The 17,592-nt window shown below is 38.0% G+C and overlaps 1 protein-coding gene across 3 annotated transcripts in view; it reads left to right on the plus strand.

The window, feature by feature from the left end:
• Positions 1-417: 417 nt before the first annotated feature.
• dab1a (DAB adaptor protein 1a) overlaps positions 418-17,592 on the plus strand; it is a 260,379-nt gene continuing 243,204 nt past the window's right edge. For all 3 annotated transcript variants that reach the window (XM_028028174.1, XM_028028175.1, XM_028028176.1), the window contains exon 1: positions 418-725. The gene's annotated coding sequence lies outside the window, so the exon portion shown is untranslated. The remainder of the gene's footprint in view (positions 726-17,592) is intronic.

Below are 17,592 nucleotides of genomic sequence, written 5' to 3' on the forward strand. Positions count from 1 at the left end.
ATAAAGGAAAAGTTTTGAGGAGAAACAAATTTTGTGATCAATTTTAAAATAAGGCAGCCTCATAACAAAATGTAAAAATATGTAAGAGGATTTTCTGATCTGCTATTTGTAGTTTGACATTTGTTCTTTACGTTGCAGTTTTGAAGGATCTACTCGCTATCATTTCAACACACAGGTCGCCATGACTGTTTGCACTGTAATTACCTAACAGAAGATGAATCACTCATCTCTGTTGAGATGTTAACAGAGGAAAGGATGGAGACGGAAATCTGTCTCGTAATGCTGGGATTGTGGAAACTATGAGGAAAAGGAGAGGAGGGAGTGAAAGCAAAATGAGAGCAAAACCGAGCCGAGCAGGGAGGGGAGCTCGGCTGCTGACTCGAAGCTCTGCAGCGTGGAGCTTTGAGCAAGAGACTCGCTAAGCCGTGTATGTGTCTGTCGTACTTGCTGTGGTGCAGACTTGCCTTGCCTCGATAGCCTTCCACCACTCAGGCAGCTGGCTGCGCCGCTGTGTTTCAACAGCAGCTGCTGGGCTCCACAATCTTTAAGTATCTCTTTCAGTGACTGAGGATTTCCTGCCCCTTGGAGGATTCCCTCTCATTTTGACTTAAGTAGGCTGAGAAAAAGAGACAGATTGTAGAAGGAGAGGAGGACACAGCGGGCCGGGAGTGACCTTCGGTGTTGTGGTAAGAAGAGGAGAATCGGTAACGTGCGGGATCCATCAGGTGTGTCACCACTTAAAGGGATGAGTAAGAGAAACTACTGTGGGTTTGAAGTGCCAGTACGTTCAGAGGCAGTGCATGTTGCAGTGAAATAAATGCTCTGTATTGAATAGTTTGTATTCTGTATTCGATTTGTGCTGAAATGCTTTGAAGTGTTTTTGTTTTTTCCTCTATACTACTCTGTTGAAGCATGCCAGTCTAATGAGGACAAGTTTCAAGAAAGTAGGCAAAATAGAGATGCAACTACGTGTTGATAAATGCATTTTAACATCAGATGGATATTGAGAGCAAGGGAAATATAAATGGATAATGCTGCAGATGGATGGAGCAGGAGACTGGGCAGATGTACTTTCTGCCAGCTACAGCTCAGTGATGACAGACATGTTTTCTTGTGTTTTGTTTTGCCGGCCTGGACCTGACTGGTGAGAAAAATGTCTGTTTTGAGTATCAATCATCATGAGCTGGGTGCTGCCTCAAGGTTGCAGAAGTGCTCCTACAGATTACTTGGACTGTCTGTGTACCTTTTTTATTTATTGATTTGTTGCATTGTGCAATTTTACTGCAGCAATCAGCCATGTGGACAGATGAAGGAAATAACATTGACCATCTTGCAACAATTCCAACCTTGGGTCATGGAAGGTCATGCCACTGTTTAGTCATGTTCCCTAAACATTGATACTGAAAACAAGTGATAGACTTTCATGAGAACTGTTAACCCCGATGATAGCTGTTTTCTGCAGGACAGTGCAGTTCTCCCTCTAGCCACCTAGCTGGCTAAAGAACATGATGAAAGCACAATGTACTGGTGTATCTTCTAAACTTCCTGGATTACAATCTGATTAGATGTCAGTGACACACAGGAAAAAAGGTCAGTCTTCAAAAGCTTCAGTCTGCAACTCGCTTGACCCAGTGAGCTACACACACTAAAACCCTTTAAGTTACTCTGTGTCCATGCCTTGTCAGTTTAGAACCATTTTGCCAAAAGAAATTGACGTCTTTTAACAAAGCGGATGATCTGTGTGTAACTTTTTATGTTCAGTCGGGTCTCTACAGTCTGAAAACCATGTCTGTGTTGATTGTTGACATGCAGTTTTTTTTTCAGGTGTAAGAATTGCTGTTCTTACACCTGGAACAGCACAATTTATTTTTACAAAAAGAAAAAATAGGTACGTTAAAATGTGAACAGCACTCTCTGGCTGGTGACAAGGTGTTTGTGTGGTCATTATTTTCTTAGATCATTTCCTGCATCTCTACACCTTTGTGCACATTTCTCTGCATAACCATCATTACCAGATATTACAGCAGACAAACACAATGTTCGAAGCCTGCAAAAGTTTTCTTTACCCATCTTGGTTAGGTGTGGCAAAATGGCCTCCATATTCTTTCCAGATATTTAACAAAAATCTGTAGTTTTTATAACTATATGCAAAAGTCTAAAAACGGATCAGAAAAGAAAAGCAATAGAGGGTGAAATACAACCACAGGTAGAGTAATAAATATTAATTTAACAATTTCTTCAAAAACAGACAGCTTTAAGTTCCATTCACACTGAGTATAAAGTATAAAATACAGTCATGTTAAAAAGAGACCATAAATTAAAATTTGAGGGTTTATGGTCTTGGTTCTCCCTGTCACAACAGCTGCTACCTTCCACATTTTGTACCCTCCACATTGTCAGGAAGTTTCTCTCACAACTGTGTTTGAAGGTTGATTATGCAAATTAACAATGTGCTAGTGTTTGTTTAATTATCACCTCCAACGTCTTCAACTGGTTCTTGTTTGTGACTTACCCATGCTCTTCCTCTTTAGCTGTACCTGTTGCAACTTTTAGACAAGTCTGTACTTCAACATATCTGAATCAAATGGCTGAATTCCCTCCTCAGTAAGCAGTCAAGTTCTCCGGAGTCCTGCTGATCACTTCATTGTTTGACTTGGGCGTGTTGAAGCAGAGATGCATATAAACGTTGTAGGACACTGGCCCTTGAGAGCTGGACCTGAAGACACCTGGTCTAGAGCGTCTCATTAACTTAATTGCATTTAATCAACCCAGACTTGAAAACTGATGGATAGGATTAATCCCAAAAAACTGATTTATCTTTTTCATCTTGTTGTACTGCCCTGCCAGTGTGCTCCAGTGTTGATGCAGTTTTGTTCACAGTAACATTCCCATTTGGAATAGTAGGGAATGTTACTGTTGTGGTTTTTCTATTGACTTTCAATGGTGTCTAAAAAACTGCCACCTATATTGAACTGTAGACACAAATTATGTGCACTCAAGATTGTCATTGTGGCGTCATAGCAGCGTGCTCATATGGTTGATATTACATTTTACTTACCGAATTAAAATGTATTATGGTTCTATAGTTGAGTTAGTATTTTTTTCATGTTATCATATTGGGTTGTCTCCAGTTAACAACGGCACACTGACTTGCATAGAATTAGGTTTTACTCTGGCCAATCCATTTTGTGATCTGTGACTCAGCAGCACTTTCTGTACTAACACACACACACGCCCGCACACACACCCCGCCTTGTGCTGCTGTTGAGGTTGTTAGGATTCTGTCCTCGCCTCTGTATTGGTATACCACAGAATATTGACTGTGAATATGTGCCCTGATGTAGTGGGTATGAGCTGGAAGATTACTCTGTCTGAAAAGAATAGAGGTCTACTCCATAACACTGGCTTGTGTAATATTGCATTGTTTGCTTAACTAGATTTTCTGTATTCATGTGTGTCTTAATGTCTGTAACTGTGCTCTGCAGCACTCATAAATTTCTACCTTCTCTAGAGCTTTTAGACCAGGGGGTGGGGGATATTAAGTTACTTTCTCTTTGCACTGTCTGCCAACCATGAGCCAGGTTTATAATATCTTTGATTTAACAAATCTCTCTCAATCATCAAATGGGCTAAATGTACGCAAAACGTTATGCTTTTACTGTATTCATTTAGCCTCTAGCATGGCTGTGGGGGGGTAAAGTTTTGTGGAAAAAAAGTGTTTCTGTGTGTGTGTGTGTTTTCAGCTCAGGATAAACGTGTTATCTGTGTGTGGAGGGAAGAAGGGGGAGATATTTTCCATGATAGATTCTGACAGAAAATTTCATTCCCTATATAAGTGCTGCTGGAGTCTGTTTTTGAAGCTTGCAGAAGAGTGTGAGTGTTTATGAATGAGCAATATAAATGCACATATTTGTGTACATATAGGTGCTCTAACATTTTTTTAAATAAAATTTCCACTCTGTACTTTGTCCTTTTTGTGTCCTTTATGCTTTTAGGATCTGTTAGACAAGGCAAATTTGGGATGGAAGGAGAGGAAGGGAGATTGCATCTTCTTCCTCACTTTCCCCTTACTGGTCCTCCTTTGTGCTATTATGGCTATAATGAAGGCTCATTTATCTCAATCTCAGCACAATCTCATCTTTCACAATGTGACTGCTGTGCTTCTGGAATGAGGATGAGTGGGCCTTTTTTAGGGACCAGTCACGCCTGTGCCTGCTTTAAAGGTAGATGCTCGAATGCATTTGGGGATTCAGTGACTGACACGTTGACAGTGGGCACAGGTCAGTACCAGGCATGCAAAGGTTTTTAAAAGTAAGTTTCAAAATCAGAGATATATGCAGTCAAAGTATAAAGTCTAGAAGAAAGTGTGTAAAGAGAGTAAACAGAGTTTTTGTAATTGTCTCTTACTTTCTGCATTTGGCTTTCTGCATTTGGCTGTCCCTTTCTTATCTATGCAGTGTTTGTAATCTGCAGGAAAAGAAGACAATAGGTATAAACTGCAGAAAGCGCTTGAATAGTACAACTATTTTTAGCAGGTGTTTATCTATATTTTTGCTTAAGGCTAGTAATACAAATTTATGCAACAATAAATTAATGTTATGGGTAACATAATTTGCAATAACTATATAACTAGTTCTATGCTTCAGCAGAGGGAACATCTTTTTTCTGTTTTTAAGTAACAGCAGTTGATTGTTTTTGTTGTAATATTGTGTTAATACCACAAAACCATAATATTTCTGCTCTGGTTATAATACTGTCCGAATCTCACACCAGCTCGTGCCTAGTTGACAACACTCTTTGAAAGTGGATCTCATTTGATACAAAAAGGGCTGTGCATTGTTTATTTGGTTATCATTATGAGGGCACACTGCTGGGAATAAACTGGATCAGTAAACACAGATTACATAAAGAGCTTAGATTAAGTAAGAATCCTTTTGAGCTCATGGGTTCTCCTTGTCCTACTGGAGCGACTAAGGAATGACGAGCAGAGGACGAGGTGGATTTCGAGGCAGACGCACAGAAACATGGATGTGAGCAGAAAGATAATGGCTGACTAATATCATCACTGGTCCCATATCCTCCAGGTCTGATGAAGAGCCTCTCTGAGCGTTCCCAAATGCCGTGCTATGATCAGCCAAGGTCACAGAGATTCATGGCACCGCGCTGCAGATTGATGCTTAACTCTGTCTGGAAATGGCACAATCTAATTTGGCCAATGGGCTTCCTCCCTACTTCAGATGAAAAGGATGATTCTCTTCACCCTGGGGCCCTTTGAAGAAGCCAGTGTGTATGTGTGCATAATATAGTGTGCTAGCTCACAGCTTGTTTAGTCGAAGGTGCGTGTTTCTCTGGACATCTGGTTTTATTACTTCTTGTGTGTACACACCAGCATAGATATGTGTGGATGTGTTTAGTACTTGGATTCAGATGTATATCCCTCTTCTCCAGTTTGTGTGCTGCCACAGCATGTTGTTAGGTAATCCATTGGAAGTGATTGGCAGGCCATGATATTGGTTTGGGAATAATAGTGCTATGATAACTCAGCAGTGTTTGCATCCAGAGGGAGACTCCCAGGTAATCGCATTGACTCAACGCAATTACGGTCTTGAATGCATGTGCCTATGACAAGACATTGCTATTTTTCATTTCCTCCTATAAATGTCACAAGCTGTGGCATTTATGACTTATCGGTGTGCTGGGGTGTGTGTGTGTGTGTAATGCTGTCTTGCAGCTTAACAGACAGAAGATTGCTTGTGAGATTTCTGTAATGTCTATAGTTACGTTGCAAGTAGGCTTAGTAGGCTGAGATTGTAAGGATATGATAACCTTGAGATAAAATACTATATTTTTATGGTATTACTGTAATAACACAAACATTTAAAGCTAAAAAAATAAAATGCCATTATTTAATGTATTTAAAACTGAATAGCAACAATTTTTACTATTAAAGTACTATGTTGACTTTTTGTCAGAGTCAGAATGTTATTTATTCTTCTGTGAAAAGTGTTTGAATCCTTGCACTTCTGTTTTTCTTTTTTGTTGCACATAAATGTTTTATCCTCCAACAAACTTTACTAACAAGGAGCAATAGCCTGAGTAAAAGGAAAGTTACAAAAATGAATGAAACAGTGGTGAAACTTCCCTGGATTGGGGATCCTACAAAAATTATTTATAGAGGCAAGTATTTAAAGAGTGCCTTCAGTTCAGGAGGCTAGAAACAAACTCAAAGCAACATTCAAAACATTGGAGATGTTTCTTGGGTCAGTTAAGGTCAGTTCATGGTTCAACAATAAAAAGAAACTCTCATGGAAGATTTTTTTGCATAGAGAGTTCGAAGGTCAAAACATCTACTGACCAAGAGGAACACTAAAACCCATTTCACATTTACCAAAACCCCCCCCAAAAAACAAATGATGATCCAAAGACATTAGGAAACTGAAAAGCAAAATATAGGTTTTCAAGTTCTAGTCAAAGACCAGATTTGCATCAGATCGAATACATGTAGAGTAAAACCCTCATTCAGGGAAGTATTTGTAATGTGAAGGGGGACATATTGGTTTCAGTGGCTCACAAGCTGCTTGCGATTCTCTCTCCTGTCCAGCTTACGGCAACTTGACTCGTCTGCCAAGGTTCTCATTTTAATAGCAGCTGGTAGATGATTTTATTTAGAAAAGTTTTATTTTGAATTTCCACCTCTCTTCCCCTCTTCCCAGTTATCCTCTTTGGAGTGTGTAGTGTTGTGGGTTGTTGCAGGTAATCAGGAAAACTCAAACATAGACTGGAGTCTTAGCAGTATGTATTCTGTCAAGTGGAATAGATTCTTTCACAAAGCAATAGAAACAGCACCGAGAGAGGTAAGTTTGTAAATGTCGAGGGGTCCAAATAAATATTTTTCAAATGTGAGGAAGACATGTCCCCTACACATATAATTGTTGTGACGTCTATGACCTCCTTGCCAGTTGTCCTTGATGTTAGTTGTTGGTATCAGCATTGCTCAACCAGTTATTAGGTTTAGGGGCCAATTACTTACGCCTGGGATCAATTGAATGTTTTTTTCTGCTTAAATCCTTTTAAAAATGTCACTGTTTTAAATTTGATCTTTCACTGATGCTAACATTTGCTTCATCTGAAACAGCTAAGTGTGACAATAAGAAAAAGCTAAGTAAATCTGTAAGATGAATAATTTTCTCCACACTAACAACTTACTTTAGAACAACCATTTGAGCAGAACAATCTCTGAATGCAGTAGCTCAAATTTATCAAAGTGAAACCACCAGGCTGTGTGCCTGTATAGGCAAAAGAAAGCTTTTTATTGCAGTACTTGTAGAAAGTCACAGCTGCAACAGAAACTCTTGGCATCACTCTTAGAGAAGTTGAAAATAATGAAAGTACATCAACAAAGTGCACAGTCACAGTTTTTGTCCAGGTTGATTCAAGGAGCTGTTGTAGGTGAAATGCAATGCAGCAGAAACTTGAACATCAATTACAGTGATGGAGTGAGCCAGTGCTAGCAGTGTCAGAAAATACAATCTCCTCATCTACACTTTTTTTTGTTTTTATTGGGCAAAATTTCACCATCCTTGATCAAATTTTGTGACGACAATTAAGATTAAGGCTCAAGAAAAGAATAAACGAAAATGCACAAAGTTTTGCGAATATAATGCCACATGCAGTTGACACCAGATATTTATTTCTGTTTGCTAAATTCCACAATGAGAGAATATAAAAATGTATTTGTTAGTTTTTTCAAGATAAGTTTCCAGGCAGAATGATTTAACTTCAATGAGGAGATAAAACGATGTACTGTGGTGTGAAAAAGTGTTTATTAAAACATTGCCTCTTTGATTAAATTTATTTTTTGCTTGTCACACTTCAGTGTTTCAGAACATCTAACCAAATTCAATTATTTTCAATGCAAGTAAATACAGAATGCATTTGTAAATTGGTGTTTATTGTTAAGGGTGGGGAGAAAAAATCATCCAAACTTGTGTGAAAAAGTGATTCTTCCTAAACCTATTAACTGGTTTGGCTGAATGTTTCGCTAAAGGTCTTAGAGATTATGTATTTCTTAGAGATGTATCCTGGAAAATTAATTAAATTGGTTTGATATCCTGAGACACTGAAAGTGTGACAAACATGTCAAAAGGAAAAAGGAAATCAGAAACGCTTTTTCACACCACTGTAACAGTAGAAACTTCTGTGATCTGCTTTACATCAAAATATATTGATCAGAGACCCAGACAGATCTGCAACGCCAGTGGATCAAAACTCCAGTACCTTTAGTTTAGCCTACACTGTTTTATTTTAACCACTTAGCAGTCATTAACTGCATATAAGGAATCGTTAAGAATATAATTGTTGTTCTTAAAGTGCTGATCATAAAGAGCTAGGGCAACACATAGTGCTTTAAATTAAAAAAAACAAACAAATAAGTAATGCAGGTGAATGGTAGGGGTCACTGGGTGAAATAAAAGGACTGCATGTTCTTAGAAGTTGACAAGAGTAAACCAGCATTTGCATGTTGGTCCAATTCATAAATCTCTGATAAGGAATTTACTCCTCAAATTGTACTGCCAAGTGAAAAGTGTCTTTCTGCAACAGTAAAGTCTCTCCACTTCTAAAGGAAATTTATATACATTCAGAAGAAAGTTGATGCTATTTATATTTATATAAAAGTGTTCAGTTCTACAAAGTGAACCCTTTAGTAACACAGTTTTTGTGAAACTGTGTTACCATCCTCTATAAAAGCGTAACGGAGGTTATGTGGATCTATTCATTTCATTTAAAGTTGTAATGGCAATAAGGATTACAACTTGCTTCATAAAAATGCTTCATACAGTTTTATATGCAGCAAACATGTGTGAAAGCACAATAAAGATCAGGAATAAATGTAAGTAAGTAAAGCTCTTTATTTGTAAAGAGCTTTTAAGAGGCATAAAATCACAAAGCGCTGTACAATAGAAATCAAACTTAAAACCATAGAAAACATAAAACCAACATAAGAAACACAATAAAATCAAGAGATAAAAGCCTGGGAAAATAAAAATGATTTTAGTTGCTTTTTAAAAACCTCCACAGAGTCAGCAAAACGGAGCTGCAAGGGCAAGCTGTTCCACAGCCTTGGGGCCACCGACTGAAGGGCCCGGTCCCCGTTAGTTTTTAACCGTGTTTGTGGAACAACCAAAAGATTGTTCCACGAACACAACGAAAATGTCATGTTAGTGTGACAGTAACTGGCAATTCAACCTGCTAACGTGTTGCTTTCATGTATAGCAAAAAAGCAGACTATTTATATTCTTTATGGAAGTATGTACCTTGGATTCAGGGATGTAATATATTTGAAAAAATATACTTTTTACATCTAAACAAGAATTTGGACCTCACAAGATATTTGTTTTACACTATAAACAATGTTTTGTTTGTTTCTAGGAGCTTTGCATCATTTTCTTTGGTTATCAACTAAAATCAGCAGGTTTAGCTGTTACACTGACAACCTTTCTGATTGTCAGCTTCAGTCTAGGTTTTTAATGTCGACCGGTTTTATTATTAGCCACCTTTGCTGCCGATACCTTTTTTTCTGAACAGAAGAAAAATGGAGTGTGCTTTGCTACTTTACAGTTTCTTACCCGATGGAGCTGTGTGGATGTTTCCCTTGCACGAGTTTGTGTCCATGGTAGCATGGAGCCTTTGATCAATGTGGAGTTAAAGTTGCTAATATTTATGCAAATGTTAATTTATACCGTCTGGCATGTTTACTACTACCTCGTTGCAAATGCTGAGGCTTTACTGACCTTTTAAAATCCCTTTCAAACATCTGAGCATCAGCTTTTAAGAAACTTTGCTGGGGTTGTAGCGTTTCTCACCCCTAGAAGGAAGTCGGCATGAGGGCCTAATATTCGCCTGGTTTACAGAAACAATCCCTCTGACCAAAACCTTTTGAGCTAAAGAACGTCACAAAGGCAAACAATTGTCTGTGTTTATCTCCACTCCCTTGAATTGTGATGTCACTTCATATAGTATACTACTTTTAAAAAGTTGGGTGACAAAGCAATTCTTCTTGCAGATGCTCTGAATATGTAGATTTAAAGATTAATTAACAAATTCCTATCAAGCATCACTGGTAGTGCATCCCACATTAAGATACTTTGCAGTGTTTTTACAAGCCATGGTTGGCAAAGGTAACTTTAAACTGTAAGACTGTAGTTTGTGGATGTTGTACTCAACTTATACGGCCTTCTGCTTATGTCACCAGATGCGGCAGTGTTGAACAATAAAAAACCCCAGAGATATTGAGCCTGGTCATTGAATACAGTTTTAATGATGATGTAATTTTAAATCTGTAACATCGATTGTTGGAAATTTTTTATCATCGTTAAAGCTGCAAATGATCTCATCTCTTGTGCGATTTTGTCAGGAAAGTGAAGACGTAGGACCATGAGGAATTTATAAAATATGTTCCTAATCCATACAAAAACAATGCAAGAGAAAGTAAAGAATGAGACTAACATGAGTCGTTATTGAGGATGGTTGAGACATCTGTGGTTCAGCTGTTGGGGAAGCAGAAGGTGAACAGGGTGTACCAGGATAACAATACGAGGCTGTGGATCGATAATGTACTCTCCAATCCATAACATATTAATTGGGGGAAATGCATTATTACTGTTAAGAGATGTCAGGTGTACAGGGCAAACTCTCACACTCTGAAACAAAGATTTGCAGCCAAACAAGGCTGAGGGACAGAACACTGGATCTGGGAACAAAGCCAAAGAATAAACATCAATCCTCCCCCCTTTCTCTTCTTCTCTTCCCTTTTCTTTCCTCTTCTCCTCTGTCAGGATTCATTTTCCCAATGCGCCTTTTTTGTTCATTTCATTTCCTTTTTTAATATCCTGATTGAAGTGGCCACCTTTTCTTGTTGTGGTTAATGAGGAGCATGTGTCAAAGTCCAACTCACTCGACCGTAGAGCCAGGGATGGCAGTGAAGCTTCTTTCTCTGCCTGAATAAAAGGAGCCTGCAATCCGTATTTAAAGTGAAACGGCTAAATGTAACATTTTTGATTTCACGTGAACCTGAATGTTTTCTCTGTTGTTGTTTTTTTAACAGCTGTACTGCATTTTCTAATTGTTTGAAAAGCAGCAACCTATTTAGAAATATGTGATCAGGTCTCATTTCCCATATATTATTTAATTCATGATTCATTCATTCAGTTATACCACATCTTCTTGTCAATACAGTAACACACTAAATATAAATCCTGTGTGCAAAAAAAGTCCGTAAGTTGCAAGGTTTGCAGGACCTCATCATATACGGTGCTTTAGCATTACACATGTATGGGTGGACATGTTGAACTACTGCATGTGTACTGACACTCTGGACTTTGTATTTGGCATAGTTTCTTTTAACAGTGCCGTGTCTGACAGGACCATCCTGGCTCTGTGTAGTGCAGTAGATTGTACTATGGATTTTATACGTTGAAATGAGGTTATTAGACTTGACAATAAGTGTGAAAAGACTTGACAGTCTTGTTAAAAATAGAATGAGCAGTGGCTTTGTAATGTCATTAACGCTCAGTTGTGCTTGGACTTTAATGCACAATGTGTTGTGCCAACCTAGACAAATTACCATTTTGAGGAAACTCTACTAATTTTAATAGAAAAGGTTATCTTCTTTGATTTACCGTGAATTGCCCTCATATTCCTTGAACTTTCAATCTTTGTTAGGTTTTATGAAATCAGCTGCAGTGGAGAGAAAACTGAAAATACTAAGCTACTTGTCATAATAACAAAGGTTGTAAGTTTGTTCATTTTCTCTACTGATGCTACTCTTATCACAATCAGCATCGTAACCATAATTACAACAATTACACAGCTCAGCCTCTCAAGTAATCAACTTTCATTACAATTTAGCAAAAAATACCAATACAAGCCATGTATTTTCAAAACAGTGTCTTATTTAACATTTGTCCTCTTTCAAACAGTTGTGTTTACTCCTGCTGCAGCTGCATTTTGGATCTGTGCCCCCCTGAGTCTACATTACTACAGTTATTCACAGCAATGCTTCATCTGTGCACATTTTTACTACCGACACCCTTCATCAGAAACTTACTCGTATGTCGCTTTATAAAAAAATCCAGTATGTATCAAACAAACAAACAAAAAAAAGCTAAATATTTAGCAAAATTCCCACAATTGTTTGTTTCTGGGAGGTTTTTTACTTTCCCTAAACAATTAAACTCCCTTCTTGAACCGTCCCTAGCTTCCAAAGCATTCTTCCTATCCCTGCCACCCACCTTGTGATGGAAAAACATTTTATATTAATTTGAAGATCTAGGGATTTTGTAGGCTGAGCTGATTATTAAAAACTACCCAGTAGACAGCTGGTACAACCATATTGTGAAATTGCCACAATAGTAGTAAACTGGATTTAAGTGATGGATTTAAACAACTTGCAGGGATGCCATTTCTTTCTCTCATACAATCCACTCTCTGACCATCTTTTGCTGGAACAGGACCTGTGTACCCCCTCATTTAGATAGTCTTGGAGCTAATTTGATGAAGCACGCAACCTAAAGGACAAATCAGTGTTCAGAACAAAGCTCAAGTAAGATTATAAAGTCCAAGCAGGAATGTACACCTTAAGACTTATCAGATATGTTAGACTGCTGGACGTGAAACTGGATTTACCTACTTGATCTACAGTGAAACATTTATTTACAACATTTATTGACGTCTACTGTGCCTTTGATTGCATCATTTGAATAGAAATGTGTGAACTACATGTTTAATCACTAACAATTAGTTGCTCAGTCAAAAAAAAAGTTTAGAAGTTTAACAAAGTCTAAATTTCATCCATAAATATTCTTTGTGCATGGCATTAATGTGATGCATCAGACTCTATTGTGAGACTCTTCTAACATCTCCAGTCTACCTTTTTGTACTAAAATCACTCAGGTTCTGCTGGTGACTCAACTAATTGGTGTTTGAATAGACTTTTTTTATTGTAGACTTTTAGAAGTAGATGATTTAAAGTACTGTACCAAACATAATGCCCTGAGCATTACAGTATTAGTTCTCTGGTAAATGCTTATTACTATTCGAGGATCAGATAGCTGGATAGACTTTGAAGACGGAACTTTTACAAATGATTTTGTCCTTCCTACAGTAGCACTGGTGTGCTCTATTTGTTATTTAGTGGTTTGTGGCAGAGGGAAGTCTTGCTAGAATGTTAATGAGCCTCTGCAAATTGAACTCGACGACTTTTGTTCTGCATTGGAAGAGCTTGGCGAGAATAAAAAGCTTATATGGGATAGACATAGGGCAGGACCCTGTGGATTTACTGGGTGGTGCATGGCCCTGCTCTCAGATGTGGGTCTGACCTCAATGATAAAACCACAATGATTGTGAATAAAACCTTCTCTCAATAGGCAAAAATAAACTATTGCACAATTTTCCCCCTGTGCCTTACCTTACACTCATAAAATGAGTCAGAATGTATTTAGTGTAAGAGGAGATCCTCTGGTCCTTGACAGAAAGGTGAGCCAGAGATGTCTAATTTTCCTTCCTGCAGATAATCATCAACACATGAGGGATTCTTTGCAGTGAATTGTAGAAATAGCTCTTGATCAAACATCAAATGAGAAGGAAACTTATATCTGCAATATGTTCGACTGGCACATATTTTTCTAATTTCATTCTAGGTTCAGTTCAAGTGTGGTTCAGCCACTGTTTGAAAGATGGTGAAATATTTAACTACATTCTAGATACTCGTAAGTAAGAAGTCGTCCTTCACCAAAAAACAATATTCAGTTGAGGGCACTGAGTAATTAATGTAAGAAAGGCTAAAATCTGGTGTATTAATTGAAGCAACGTGATATGAAGCATAGTTAAGATGCACAGCTGCTGAAAAACATAATAATCACCACATTACATACCATCTTTGTAACATTATCTGAAGTTGAACTCTGAATGAACTACTGTGACAATCTCATGATCCTAAAAAGTGCAAACTTTGCACATTTAAAGTGGTTTCTGCTTTGCACTCATCTCCTACAGCAGCAAAACTAGCAGCTTTGGTTCACTGTTTTAAATAAATATTTGAAACAGGAAAAAAGAGGGTCACCAACTATTATGTGCATGATTTTTTGCTAGAGGAAATCCTGCGTTATTCAGAAAACTGTTTTCTCAGGAGGAACGGCTTGGTTTATACTTGTCTCTACGTTTGTAGAACAAAGCCTCTTACTGCACCTAATTTTGGTGTCTGGGTTTTTTCACTAGGCTTTTGCTTTTCCACTTTTGTTCTACTTTGACCGGCATACTTTTCTGCTTTATTTCTCGAGTTTTTTCCCTGCAACTTTACTCAAACTTTTAAAATATTTTTAATGAGGTACAGGTACATTTTCTAACATCTGATTAGAAATTTGTGAAATTAAAACGGGTCAAAGACCAGCTGAATTTTTTTTTTTTAAATGCCGCATTGTTACGGCTAATAAACATGCGCCACTTAGAGTCGTACAGGAACTGCTCTACAGTATTGTTATATCAATATGGTCAAGTAGGAAGCCATATGTAATTTAGTTTATTGTCGCTGCAACAGTTTGATTAAAACAAATCTAAGTTTATTTCTTTATCGTTCTCAGGACCTCAGATTTCTGTGGTTGACTTACAGGTGGATGCTGAGTGAGCGCTAACAACTGTGTCTTCTGAAATCTGAAAGGATAAAATGGTTAAATGAAGCCAGCATGTCTGAACCTGTCGTATTTGTGTTTTTCAGTTAGAAATAGCAACGGTTTATTGATGGCCTTGTGTTTGCGGAAAATCGGCACGAGTGAGAGAAAAGGGAAGTGTGCGAAGCGTCCAACTCCAGCTTTATGCATTTATCTCAAAGCCGCAGCTAAGCTTAAGCAAGGACAGAGGGGAAAATGGTGGACATTCAGACATGGAGGGGGTGAGAGAGAGCACAGAATCAGGAGGGTTGCCAGAAGCCTGGCTCAGGTTTTGTATCTATGATGGACATGGATGCTGGAGCTCTATATGCAGTCAGAGATCGTATTTGTTCAGAGAACAAGGACTGTGCATGTGAGAGAGAAATAAAAAAAGAGATACTGTAGTTTTGCTACTAGTGTGAGAAAAGCGGTTTCTGCACTTCCTTCCTTGCCATCTCTGTCCTCTCTCTCCTCTTCTCTCTCTGCAGTGAGAGGAAGGTAAGGCCAGATGAGTTGCTGTGTTACCGGGAATGCAGCAGTGAGGGAGGTGAAGCTTTATTTTCCAGTGAAAGGTGTATTTTTCTCTTGTCAACAGCCAAGAGAAACTCCCCCTCCCAAACTCCATCTTATTCCTTACATTTCTCTCTGCTTCCTATCTTCTCCCTTTCTCGTTTCTTGTCTCCTACGTGAAGCTGTACAGGACAGATTGGGGGTATTATTTTTTTTTTTCCTCTGAGTTTTTCCTTCCATGTTGTGATACTGGAAGTCCCTCTCTGCTCCTGTTTCCAAGATAAATTTAAAAACATTTTTTCTACAGCTGCACTCAAAGTCACCCCCCCTTACACTCCCTGCTTCTGCCCCTCTATCCTACACATACACACCCACTCTCTCAAGCCTCACATACACAACCCGTCTCTTCATTTCTTCCTGTGGCTGTGCTTCTTTCTTGAACACTGACATCAGATAGCCTCCCTCCAGCAGTCCACTCCTCTGGGAGGGATTTGCATCTTATTTGCATCTCATGACAGATTAAATAGAGCAAACTGTGCTCAATCTGGAGTGGAAATGATGAGGAGGGAGGAGAGGAAAGGTGAAAGGAACCGGGGAGAGGCGGTAGACTGGTGACAGAGGTGCACCTCTGAGCAGCTGTTACTGTGACTCTCCTGTCCCATACCCAGCTAATGTGGCCCCAGAATGAACCAGTTTATATAAAACAGAGTCGAACTGGTCAGTGGTTAGTTTTACCTTTTAATGTGCTCTAATCAGTACCATACGGCTAAACATGACTTAAAATATTGCGTTTTAGGATATGCATAAGACACAGTTAAGGATCAAATTGTTTTTACATCTGGCAGATTTAGGTTTCAAATAATTCAATTTTGCCTAGTTTTTGTTCTGACTGGAAGAAGCGTCAAAATTTTAGAAAGGCCCAGTTAGAGTCCTAATTTGAAGCTGATGTGGAAGGAGCTAAAGATTAGGGTGATGGCAAGGAGCCTTTCCAACCCTTGGAGTTAATCACCAAGCAAAAATCATTAAAATACCAACAGACAAACTAGAAACTGTTGAGCAATTATGTAATTATAAGAATGGCTAAAATGCTGCAATACAAATAAAGAAGAAAGGTGTAATCATCAACCATTTTTAATTTAAATTAGTGGTGGAATTCATTTAAAAATTTTTCATTGCGTTGATTGCAAGACTTGTAATTAATCACAGTTAATCAAACTACTTCAACAAATAAACATTCTCAATTTAAAACCATTTTTGCTGCTAAATTGAATAAATAGACATGTGAACTCAACAACAAATATATTTTTTGTTTTTAAATCTTAGCTTTCTCAACCATCCACCTAATGGAAAGTAGTAAACTACGTCCATTCCGAACTCAAGTGTTTCAGAAACTTTTTGTACACACAAAAGACATTTCCAACGTCCCATCAGATTATGTTTTGAAGCAAAAAATTAACCCCCATTGGACCAAGAGAAGCGGCCACACCAAAACCCGCTGTGGTTTCGCAAACCACAGCGTTTATACCCGCAAATCTAATATACCGCAGATTTACGGTTATCTCAGAAACCGATGAATTTAAAAATTTGTAGCGCATCAAAAACTTTGAAATTGATTAATCAGAATGAATGCACTAATATGTGCAAGACATATCACAACATTCTCTAATATTATAAATTGTGCAGTGAATCGTTCAGCCCCAATGAGAATCATGTTCATCAAAATTTCCCAGGATAAATGTTGCCGTTTGATTGTAAGGAATAGCACGTAATAGTACGACTAAACGTTGTTTTCCCAGTTAATGGTGTCTCCACTCAATAGTTTCTTCCTATCCATAAAATCTGATAATAGCGTAGGAAAATGAGAGTGCCTATTAAAAATAGAATATGATTGCATTCTCTGAATGGTGAGAGGTTATACTGTTTAAAAAAAACATTTTGCCATATTTTGTAGAGCCAAGTTCAAAAACTGTGGCAAACTGATTTTTAACAAAGATGTGTAAATAAGATCATTTTAAATCTGAAACTTTCAAGCCATGCAGAGCTCAGGTGGTTAGTAACATTACAAATTAATGTTGCCTTTTAACCGTGCTTGATTCGGAGCCAAGTGTTGTTTACATTCAGTCACTGTCTGTCTAATTTTTCTTGCAGTGCATCAATTCTAACAAGGAAATGTTCTGGTAAATCAAACAAGCTTTTGCACTCAGAGATTGAAGTAGCAAGTTTTGTTTGGCATTTACAGCTTGTTGGTTTTCTATTGAATTTATTAACATTACTCTAAAAATGAAACGTACCTCACGCTCATCTGTTGTTGCTAGTAGGAGTGTCATTACAATATTGTTAAATATTCCTTTTGCAAACTGATTAGAAACAATGTCATCTT

Source organism: Xiphophorus couchianus, chromosome 9 (genome assembly GCF_001444195.1).
Source record: "Xiphophorus couchianus chromosome 9, X_couchianus-1.0, whole genome shotgun sequence".
Lineage (NCBI taxonomy): Eukaryota > Metazoa > Chordata > Actinopteri > Cyprinodontiformes > Poeciliidae > Xiphophorus > Xiphophorus couchianus.